General features: G+C 37.7%; 2 long non-coding RNA genes across 2 annotated transcripts in view; both read right to left on the bottom strand.

Moving 5' to 3' along the window:
* Positions 1-12,299, bottom strand: part of LOC143689995 (uncharacterized) — a 192,774-nt gene that overhangs the window by 128,677 nt on the left and 51,798 nt on the right. The gene's annotated exons all lie outside the window — the stretch shown is intronic.
* Positions 4,497-12,299, bottom strand: part of LOC143689996 (uncharacterized) — a 31,017-nt gene continuing 23,214 nt past the window's right edge. Inside the window, exons 2-4 of the long non-coding RNA XR_013178987.1 lie at positions 7,473-7,514; positions 5,856-5,912; positions 4,497-4,700 (exon numbers count right to left, since the gene is read on the bottom strand). This is a non-coding gene — a long non-coding RNA (uncharacterized LOC143689996). The remainder of the gene's footprint in view (positions 4,701-5,855; positions 5,913-7,472; positions 7,515-12,299) is intronic.

Here is a 12,299-nt window from a genome sequence, read left to right as displayed (position 1 = left end):
TGGATTTATGGCAACACAGAGTTCCGAGAATCTGCTCTTCAGCAACCTCCACCCTAACCAATTCATTGGTAGCATTTCTTTAATAGCCTAAAACCATGAACTGAGTTATTGCTACAATTGACTAGTTGGAATTTGAGAGGTCAGAGGGCACTGTAGTTCTTCTTACACCCAGATTATCCGAGCATGGTGGATAGATAAACTTTGCAGTGGAGCAGGAAATCTAATCCATTTCTTGAAGTAAATAAATCTCAGAGTTTTTCTTAATGCTTGCTAATCATCAATACCAAATCTGAAAGACTTACTCTCTTGATATGATGTGCTTATGTGGAAAGAGTGTGATTGCATCACTCCATGGGGTTAAAATCCACTTTTGAGAGATTTTATTATTGTTAATAATCAATTATAATTAAAGACAAAATCATAAAACACGCAAATGCAAATTCAACATGTGTCTAATTTTTTAATTAATGATGATCCAGTAACATTACAAGCATCTCAGTAGAGAATTCAAAGGACATAAATATGTATAGGTAATCAGGAACACTGAAATGAATTTATAAATAGATATAAACTTGATCAACGTCCAGAAGGCAATTATCAATTTCATTCCACCAAGCAAAATTCATTTTCAGTCCATGGACAAAAATAAGTTGGGTCATTATCAGTTTTCAACAATTTATAAAGTTGTAAAGTAGTTCAATGTGATAAAAATGCAAATAAACTGGAAAGTTTCATTAGATGGGATATCCGATGTTTGTCAGCCATTTCGGCCCTCAATTTTTCTGGTAGTGTCACCTTCGATCATAAAAATCTCAAATATTTTTTCCAAAAAGTGGCACAGTCGCATTGGGTTTGCTGATCATTTACATAGGTGCAGAAAAAGTGTTATTTAACCATATCTCTTAAGTTTGTTTGCAAGTCTTAATCTATACAATATTGAACAATAACTGTGAATATACAATTAACTTCTTTCTGAATGTTTTCACAAGGAATCTCAGAGAGGCCTTTTAAATGCCTCTATTATTTGATTTTTCAATGTTGGGAAACCATGCCCAAGAAATCTGTCGTATTTCACCTGTATCTCCACCATATTTTACCTACATTACCTCCTCTTCTCTCAATGTCTCCAAAAGCTCCTAAAGTTACTTTTCTTTTCAGAAATGACCCTCCTTCTACCCATAAGAGTGAGAAACTATAAGCCAGATTCCAGACCTGTTTTCTTTGTTTATTAAGAAGGGTTTTACATACATTGGTTCCATAAGAAAATTCAACCTTTGTTCAATAATAATGGCTTGTAATACCTAATTAAATGAGCATCGTTCTCAAATATGACACTCCAGGTAAGATCTTGGTTACACAATTGGTTCATCCAATTATGTTCCAGTAACAAGAAATGACAATTTCTTAATGAACCTACAAAAATAACTATATTAGTATGAAAAGTTAACAGATTTAGTTTCTAAATTCTGGGGTGTATCAATGAGAATCATATAATTTAAAAATATTTCATTAAGTGAAAAGCAGGTAAGAGTCATAGGTTACACAGAGCATTAAAAAGACAGGATTTATTCACATATCCAGAAAATAGAGGAGTAAAACAACATGTGTAATCCAAACATAAACTCAATAGCATTTCTCTCATCAGTTCATTCAGTCCACTGTAATTAAATCCTGTTCTACTAGTTCCTAGGTTAGAAATCTGCTTTAATGAAACATCTGCTTCTGTTTAAAAAAAAAAAAGTCTTGAAAATTTTGATTAGCCCAGTTTTATAGTGAAAGTTGCCTAACAGAAGTTAGTTCAGAAGTTTGTATGAAAATGTCTATTTTTTAAATTCAACAGTTTAAAGTACCAGGTAGAATTTCAGGCTCAAAGTCTGACTTTTTCGTTGAAGATACGACTACAGTCTGCAGCTTAGAACAGAGCCTTCTAAGCACATTAGGGCACCAAAATATATTTAATAGGTGGATAGGTGATAGATAGATAGACAGGCAGATATAGATGTATGACAAAGATTAATGGCTGTCATTATTTTATTACGGTACCAATGAAATCAGAATAGAGGAGAGTACAATTCTCTGTTGAGATACAGTGCATTACAATTTCAAAAGGATTTTGATCGATGTTTGATCAATGTTTGTCCTAAGGTTAAAAAAAAAAAATGATGGTCAGTAAGGGCATTGACAAATCTTCAGAGACTACCATAAATCCTACAATTTTCTGAAATATAATATTTTACCAATACAAATTTAACCTAGGGAAACCTAAGCCTCTTCTGATTTGGCAGCTATATTTAAATTTCTCTAGATTACAATAGATAGACAAAATTTACCATGGGTCTTGAAAAAGTGTGGTGGACCCAGAGCAACTCCCCCACTTTACGTCCCAAATATTGGCACTAGTCTATTAATTCAATGGCAGAAATAATGTGGAATTCTTCTTTTTTACACTGCTTTCAAAATCTAACTAAACAGCCAGTTGGATCAGTTATTATTTCTTGTCTCTGCCTTTTAATTTCTCCCCTCTTACCCATTTTCTTTTGAATGGTGTCTTCTTTCCATCATTGGGTAGAATGCACACTAAGCCTGTGTCAGTGACTCCTGAATATCCTGAACGCACATTAACTAAGTCTGTGTCAGTGTCTCCTGAATGTCCTCATTTTCCCACAACAGTAAGATTGCATGAGGACCCTTGGATCACTAAACCTATCCTTTGTCTATCATTATTATCAGCATAAAGCCAGAGCAAGTACCCTTGTACCCATCATGTCTACCATCTCTACAGGAGAATTTCATGTAGCTGGAAAATGTAATAGAACAAGTAGCCTTTTCAGGATATGTTTGCTGAGCTTTCATTTTCACCTTCTGCCGCAGGTTAATCACTAAAATAAGCAATCCCTTGGGGACTGGTAGACAACCCAGGATCTCTTGCACCCATCATATCTTAAATTAGCTATGTAACATAAAAATTGTAAATTCTAAAAACTCATACTTGTAGTAGATCACCAGATTTATGCTGGGTTTTCTTTGTAAAATATTTCAGTTCTTTAAAGGAATATTTGCTATACTCAGATATCACCTGATTTGCATAAACAATAGCCTTAATTTTCTGCATAGTCAATAGCCTTAACTTTATTACTTAACTTGAAATGGAACATATGTCCAGATAACCCTATAACAGGTATTCTCACCCTCAGCACTATTGATATCTTGGCCCAGATCATTTTATTTGTTGCTTGTCACTGTCAGTACATAAAGGATGTTTAGCAGCACTCCTGGCTTCTACCCACTAGATGCCACTAGATTCCAAGTTATTACAAACAAAAATGACTCCAAGCTTCCCCAAAAGTCTGGCAATTTCATGGAGCACAAAATTGCTCTCTATTTAGAACTACAGCCACAGAGAGATGTATTCATTTTCTATGGCTGTGCAACAAAATATCACAAATTTAACAGCTTATAACACAAATTTATCATCTTTTAGTATCTATAGATCAGAAATGTGATCTATTTCTGATCTGCCCTATTCAGAGTCTCACTGGGCTGAAAACAAGATGTTAGCCAGTGCTGCTCTTCCCTCCAGAGCTCAGTGTCCTCTTTTATGCTCACTGATTGTTCGCAAAATTCATTTCCTTGCCGTTGTAGGGTTGAGTTCCCTGTTTTCCTTCTGAGAGCTCTCAGCTCTGCCTGCAGCTTCTTGCCATGTGACCCCATAAGAAGCTCACCACTGAATGCTTCTTTAACTTCTTTTGAAAACTATTAGAGAATGGAGTTTTATTAGAGAAAACTCCCTTTTTTTTAAGGGCTGTTGTAATGATATTAGACCCACCAAAATAATATAAATATATATCTTAAGATCAACTGACTTGGAACTTAATTACATCAACAAAATCACTACACAGCAGTGCCTAAATTTGTTTGATCAAAAAAAGTAGAAGGTGTGTTTATGCAATGGTAGAATATTGGGAAACTATCTTAGAATCCTGCCTTATTCCAAGGGATTTACATTCATAAAAGAAAAATTGTTCTCAAAGTTGCTTCCTTTTCCATTGCCCCTTCTTTTAAAGAAGGTATTGTTCTTATGAGGAAACTAGTAAAAGGGAAGAAATGAAATTTAGAATTGTCTTTCCCTTTGCTTGATAATCCATATCAATTCATCTAGCCACCTAGCCAAGGTCTAAAACTATTTCCTCCAAAGACCTTTGTTAGGCTTTAAATTCTTTAATTTTTCTCAAGAACTTTACTACTTTGTACCAAGAATAGGCAGGTAAGCTTCCTGAAATCATATTCTAATAATACACTTTTCCATCCCCTCCTTCTTCTTGGTTAAATGTTCCCCTGCCATTAAGGAATTAGACATCCAACTAAGGCCCTTCTATAGACAAGGACCCCTCTTCTTAGTTAGGGCAACCCTAATTCTGATTGTTCCCTCATCTTCCTCCATCTCTTATCTGAATTGTTTTATAAGAAGAAACAAATACAAATTTTGATGTTGCTGCTGATCATTCTTTATTTGAAAGCAAATACACTTGCTGGGAATAGAAGACATGAAGAGAAATGTAGGCAATTAGTTGGGATGAAATACAGACATATTCTGACCCAGAATGGCCAAAGGCAAGAAGGCCAATCAGTACATGTTTTGATGCCATCTCAGTGATTTCACCAATCAAAAAATATTAGTTTGTAAAGCCATTCCCAAAATCCTGCAAGAGAAAGAAATGATATTGTTGATGAATTTTCATGGGAAACAGAAGAATGTGGCTTCCTTATTTGGGATTGCAAGAAAGCAACAGCATCTAATGGCGCTGAATACAGAGCCAAAGGATCGAGGTTTAGAGTTCCTGGAGCTCAGTACTTGGGGTGATCCACTCCTGTCCAAGATCATTTGGTCTATACAACCCTGGATGGTAGCCTAAGCCTAAAACAGACTGAAAGACTTTGAATGGGAAAGATCCCAGGATTTAAGAGTTTTTCTAAAATATGCAAGGCAAGACTGTCTTCTTCTAAGAAAGAAGAGAAGCAAAAATTTCAACCCTGGGCTCTCCGAAACAGATTATTGATCCAGATGCCAAGCTATACCCTAAATCTGAAGTTGCATAAAGCAATGTTGGCAAAAGGCTCTTCATAACTTAGATCTCTTGATTTCATACACAGGTTCTTATTCTTAGTCTACATGTGCCCAAAGACAATTACTCACTGTCTCTATACAACCATTGTCTCCTCTTCAAAATTTACTACTTCCTTAAGTTGATGTGAGATTAAAATTACATTTTATGTGTGAAATATTTCAGATGATGCCTGGACCATTCTTAGACCCAAAAAATGTTTGTTATAAATCTATATGAAAATAAGAAAAGGACCAATAAATAAACGTAGAATAGAAAACCAAAATGAATTTAAATAATCCCATATATGCCCTTACTTACCTTCAAATTTATCTGGTCTATTTTCAGTCCCAAGAAAATCCCACCATAAAGTTACTTCCAATTTTTTGAAAATTTACCAAAGGAAACATGGAAAATTACAGCTACCACATACAGGCACATGGCCACAAGGTTGCACTTCTTTCTATACTTTCTGGTATATTATACTTTCTGGTAAATTCTGCAAAAATGAAGGTCAGATTGCATGCTAAAAGAAAACAAATCTAAGTGATGACCCAGAACTGCATTATCTTATGCTCGTTTATTCTCTGTCTACTTGATATGGAAAACCAAACAATATTAGAAGGCAAGGAGAAAGCAGGATATTTCTCATCCTTCTCCTGCCCATACAGTGTATACAGCCCACTATGAAAGAGGGACACCTAGACAGCGCAGGAGGTATATAACAAAACCTACTTCCATCATGGATCTTACCATCAGTGGTGGTCTTAGCAGCAGTAGTCATAGTAGTTTCAGCAGAAATGTAGGGCTCTAAAACAGGTGAGTGAAATTAGAAAGAAAGGATCATGATGAGATATTTGCCTCTTTTCATGGAACAGAAATTAGTCCCACACATTTCTGAGCAAATTTCCCTCAACATACATTCCTTTGTCTATAATCCTTCCTTTATAGATACAGCCTACACCCTGCCCAGAATTAATACGTTTTATTGAAGCATGTATGAAGTTGGCATCAGGGGAGCATTTCTAAAGGAAAAGAAAACAAAGATTAAGGAAATTGGTGTCAGATAAAGATAATGGTATCTCCTACTTTTCACTGTCACATTTATCACAATTTATCAAACAACTGAGGTCCCTTTTTCCCCAGAAATTATAAGACCCATTAGAAGGAGATGGAGATATTGGTTCTAACCTTACAACAAAACAAATTAGCAAAATTCCCCCCAACAATAACTCCATGTTCAAAGAGATCATGACATAGATGGGTGAGAATTATCAAGCCCTATGTCTTAGGCTTGAGCTTCATACACATAGCAAGATTCAACCCAATTCCCTCTTGTCAATAGAATGGCCTCGATTTCTGGACAATTCCACACCTCACATTTCAGTCATGCTTTTTGAGGTTCCCCATCAGGACAGAGAAGATTTTTAAAATTGGATCTCAGCTGGCATGTGAGACTCCTGATGCAGTGCCTGTGGCCTCTGACTAGAGCTGGTTCTCTTAAAACCTGGGGAACTTGGTGAAGAAGGAAAAGAGAGTCTCATAATCTCTACCCCAGCAGAACACACACACCAAGGAAAGCTCAAAATGCCGTGAGAGAATCTTAAGACTGACTGGGACCTCTGTCAACCACAATGGCTGCCAAAGGACATTCTCTTCCAAGTCAAGCTGCAAAAGAAACATCAGTCTGAGAAGAGGTGGGAGCCATCATGAGAACACAACTATAGAAGCCTTGTTATACCTGACCCCTTCCCTGTCTTCTATTCCACTCTGTCAAGTGGTCCTAATGCTTATACAATTGCCCTCTATCCTTACATAAAATTCAAAAATTGTAGTCCATTCTTCATTCTGCAACCACCTGTCCTCACTTTACACAACAGCTATTTATTCATCCCTTCAAATTATGGCAGCCAGGAAATATTGGTGTATATCTCACCAAAATTCTCAGGTAATGTATCAGCCAATATCCCCCAGTCCTCTTTCTTGGAAACAAGGAGTGATTAGCCCACATTTCATACTATTCCATCTCAAGGGCTTGATATTCTGTAATAGTGAATCAATAAATAAATAGCTTATCTATGTTCAGTTGTGTTCTTCAGAATCAGGAACATGGATTTCCCTGAATTCTTCTTAGAAGTTTACTACTTGGAATTTCCCCACAGAAGAAGGAAATATTTTAAAAGTGTTGATTACATAAGTCATTGCAAATGAGAAAACAATGGGATGTGAATATCATACTCAACATATTAAATGCCACCCCCATACTCAAACTCTGCCCAATTATTTCCAGTGTTAAGCTAACTTTTCAAGAAGAATATGAGGTAGCAAAGGTTTTTTACAGAAGGATAGGAAGAGCGGATTCCAACTCACCAGTAGTAGAGGAATCCGATGGAGTAGCCATGGTTAAATCCTCTAAAAAAAGTAAAGAAAAAAATAGTTGAAGGTGAAGAGAAGACCGTCTGGGGTAGAGGGAAGGGAGGATATGAGGATTGCAAGGACTTCTTGGTACTTGACACACAAGGGAGAGTAGGATCACAAATAGAGAAGCCCACCCCCCATTGAAAAAAAGCACAAATAAATATGGAATCATACTTTTTGTTTTCCTGAAAATAAAGTTTGATTATATTCCTAAACAGAATTTTCTGAAACAGAAAGCAATGAATCTGGCCAGTTTCCATGAGAGTGTACCAGCTAACCGGGAGGTTTAAGGACAAAAAGATCTTTGTTAAATTAAGAAAACTATAAAGGTTTAGTCATCTCTGTTATGAGTTGTTAACCAAAGAGAGCTGGACAAGAAATAATGGAGCTGGAAGCAAATGGTGTGTGTGTTTGGAGGAGCCATCCATCCTTATCTTCTGTCCTCCAGAATTGTTTTGTTGTTGTTGTTTCCCAGGTAAAAACTTTTACTCACGGCCAGAGACCAGGAAAGTGGAAACTCCCACCAAGACCAGAAGTGCCAAGAGCTTCATGACGCTGAGTGCCTGAGCAGAGAGGACGGGTAGGAAAGTGAACTAGAGCTTCAGCGCACAGAAGGAAGTCAGGTCCTGGCTCCAAGACAAGATCCTGACACTATATAGGCACAGTGCACCAATCAGGAGCTGCCAGACTAGAACCTGTACTCACAAATCCAGAAACTGTTGGTGCTCAAAGCAACCACTAAAGAATCAACAGCTCACCAGGAGGCCCTTTGGAACATTCCTGGGTCGCAAAGCCTAGCCTCTGAGACAAGTTTCAATTGAAAAGATTTCCAACTAAAAAGTTTTATAGTCTTCAACTTCCATTCCAGTTTCCCCTTGCCTTTGTGAAGTAGAGTCGCACTTAATAACCAGCCCTTCTGACGATGTGGATACATCTCCTAACAAGCTTCCTGATTTACTCCTGTCTGAAGTGCTTTCTTCATAGACATTAGAAGTGTCAAGGTTACAGATTGTTTGGCCCTATGATAACATAAAACAGGAAATAGCAGGACAGTCCCAGTAAATCCACTAACCTAGACCATACTTTTTCCAGCAATTGCCTCCCTTCAGTACATGTAATTGAGGATATTTGGCACTGATGTACAGAGTGAGCCTACTTTTGAACTCTAGGACCAAATCTAAGCTTCCCGGATATGTGCAACTCTTGAGTAAAACTTCAGATTCAAGGGGTGAGGGAAAAAACTCTGAGTTTCATTTGCTAGTTAACCTGTGTGCTTCTTCAGTTCATTAATTCAACAAATACTTTTGAGCATTGATTGTTAGGTGCTGATCACAGTGCTAAGCCGCTTTAGGGACAGAAGTAAATAAACACAGACACAAACACTTACCTTCATGAAGATTACATTCTAATGGAGAAAGCCTAACAATAAATAAGACAAGTAAGTGAGAAATATAGTCTATTGTATGTTAGATAACAATAACATTATAGCGGAAAATAATATAGACAAGTATGATTTTGCTGTTAGGTGTGGAGATGAAGGGATGGGACTCCAATTTTGGATCGGATGGCTAAATAAAGCCTTAGTAAGAAAGTGACATTTGAACAAGACCTGGAGTTGAGGAAAGAAGCCATGTGGATCTGAAGTGTGCTTCATAGAGAACAGACAGGAGGTACAAACCCCATCTGGCCTCTCTAAGCCCTCTACACTTATTGAATAAGCCCCATCTATGCACCAAGATTCAACAGCCAAAATGCCCTTCATTTAGGAAAGATGAAACAGCCAACCAAGCTACTAAGTAAACACAACTGAATAAATATTTACTAAAACAAAATAGGGCATCCACATCACAGCCAAATAAGGGCTCTGCTGAGGAAGAAATATCCTCTGTAACAGCGTTTTCCAATAGAACTTCCTGAGGTGTTGAAATGTTCTATATTCTGCACTGTCCAATATAGTAGCCACTAGTGACTGCGGCTATGGAGGCTTGAAAATTAGCTGGTTCCACTAAGGACATGAATTTTTATTTTTATTTAATTTTACATCATTGAAATTTAGATTTAAATCGACAAACTTCTACTTTTTCCCAAGTTAGAATAGCAAGGACCATATTTTTCCTCCCTCCTGAAACAACAAAAATAAAATCATACATATGGATATTTGCCTGGAAATCAGGCAAGAGGGGCAGTGATGTGGGAAAAATTTGATGCAAGCTTCATGTTTGCTCCAATATTTTGCCTTGAAAGCATTTCTGGGCTGTAGCTCTAGAACGGGAAACCCAGGCTGAGCCCAGAGAATTCTATGGCTTGAGAAGACTAAACTGAGCTTTGAGGAGGCCAAGGCAACTAGACTACACAGGACAGTACCAAAGAAGAGAGAGCTACATGAAGAGAGATCTCCAAAGATCTTGCAGTCATTTGCAATCGAGTATTGAGCACAGTTTGGTCAGCATGCATGTATAAGAAAATTACAAGACTGGAGGTAAAGAGAGGACTAGTGCCCACCCTTACACAGAGCCAAAAATATTACCAGTTCCTAACATCCAACTTTATAAATTCAGGATAATCTCACCTCAGAAGAGGAGAATAATTAAGCCTCATCTGAGCATCGCTCCAGACCTACCTAACAAATCATTAAAGAAAGACCCAGAAAGGGTCAAACTCTTTCCAAGTAACTTAACTGCATCCCAGGGGGAAAAAAACTTAAGAATATGGATCAGAATACAAAAAGTAACCAGCACTAAACAAGGCAAAATTTAGAATGCCTGGCATTAAATCAAAGATTATCAGGTGTACACTGAAATAGGAAAACATGACCCATAATGTAGGATATGAAGAAATGTTAGATTAGACCCTCTAGGCAGAATAAAAAGAACTCCAAATAAAAATCTGAACCTATATAACCATACCTCAGAGATATTCCAAGTTCAGTTCCAGACGACCACAAAAAGTGACTATTACTATAGGCAAATTGTACATTTTTATGTTTCCCAGTGCATATAAAAGTTATAGTATCATCTATTAAGTGTGCAATGGCATTGTGCCAATCTGAGTCTGTGGTGGACCCCAGAAAAACCATGTCCTTTGATCCTCATTCAATATTGCTGGGTGGGAACATTTTGATTGTTTCCATGAAGATGTGACCCACCCAATTGTGGGTGATAACTTTTTACAGATGATTTCCTTGGAGGTGTGTCTCCACCCATTGAAGATGGAGTTGCTTACTGGAATCCTTTAAAAGAGGAAACATTTTGGAGATAGTCCCTTTTGGTAGAGCCACGTGAAAGCCAGCAGATGCCGCCATGTTCGCCATGTGCCCTTCCAGCTGAGAGAGAAACGTTGAATGTCATTGGCCTTCTTGAACCAAGGTATCTTTCCCCGGATGTCTTAAATTGGACATGTCTATAGACTTGTTTTAACTGGGACATTTTCTCGGCCTTAGAACTGTAAACTAGCAACTTACTAAATACCCCTCTTTTAAAGTCATTCCGTTTCTGGTATATTGCATTCCGGCAGCTAGCAAACTAGAATAGGCATTATGTCTAAAAAATGTGCATACCTTAAGTTGAAAATATTTTATTTTTAAAAAAACACTAACCATCATCTGAGACTTCAGCAAGTGGTAATTCTTTTTTGCTTCTGGAGAGTCTTACCTCAATGTTGATTACTGCTGATTGATCAGAGTGGTGCTTACTAAAGGTTGGGGTGCCTGTGGTAGTTCTTAAAATAAGACGGCAATGAATTTTGTCACATTGGTTGATGCTTCCTTTCATGAAAGATTTCTCTGTATCATGAGATGTTGTCTGATAGCATTTTACCCAGAGTAGAACTTCTTTCAAAATTGGAGTCAATCCTTTCAAACCCTACAGCTGCTTTATCAATTAAGTGGACGTGATATTTTTTGGCATTTAAATAATATTCACAACACCTTCACCAGAAGAAGAGTCCATTTCAAGAAACCACTTTCTGGCATGATATCATCAATGTGGCAAAATTAAGACATCCCATGGTAAATTCTCCAGTCAGAATCAGTTAATAAAGGGACAAATCCCACTTGCTTGGATCTCTGGACTACAATACAGACTAGAGAAGAACTCTACAAATGCTGAATCAAAGAAAGAGGAAAATGAACACCAAAATCAGGTAGAAGGTTTGCATTCCTCACCCGCCAGTCTAGACTCCTCCCCGTCACTCAGTCCTGTGCAGCTTGGGAATCGCACAGAGGAAGCAAAGTCCAGGTCCCTACTGATGTGCATGCAGACAATAGAGCCACTCAGAGCGAGGGATTAGAACCCCATGCATATCCAGGCAGAGGGACCCAAGTCTGCAGAGACTCAGTGTGGAACACAAGCAGCTGAAGAGTGCCACAAACAGAAATGCCTAATGGCAAGAGGTGCACACACTCAATCTAGTCTTTTACTGTACCACCTAAATGCAAAACTGTCCCTTCTGAGTTGACTAAATCTGACTCCCCAGGGTGGGCTACCCTAATTGGGGAAAAAACTGGAGGCAAAAAGATTTATGGGAAAAAAATGGGGGAGGCAAGGATGACTGAACTACTGCTAGACAAGATGGGCCCAGAACAAAGGAGAGAATTTAAACAAGTCATGGGAGCTGGGGAGAAAATTCTATACAAAAACAAAGAGAACAGATCAAGATTCCTGAAGAAGGAACAGAGGAAAGGAGGCTTTCTCCTGGAAATAAAACAATTGCATACAAAAAGAGTGATCTTTAAAACTGTTCCACATATCCAGGGCAAGAATCACTTGCAGAAGAGCTGGA

This window comes from Tamandua tetradactyla, chromosome 7, assembly GCF_023851605.1.
Source record: "Tamandua tetradactyla isolate mTamTet1 chromosome 7, mTamTet1.pri, whole genome shotgun sequence".
NCBI lineage: Eukaryota > Metazoa > Chordata > Mammalia > Pilosa > Myrmecophagidae > Tamandua > Tamandua tetradactyla.
This window is presented reverse-complemented; position numbering and strand designations above follow the sequence as displayed.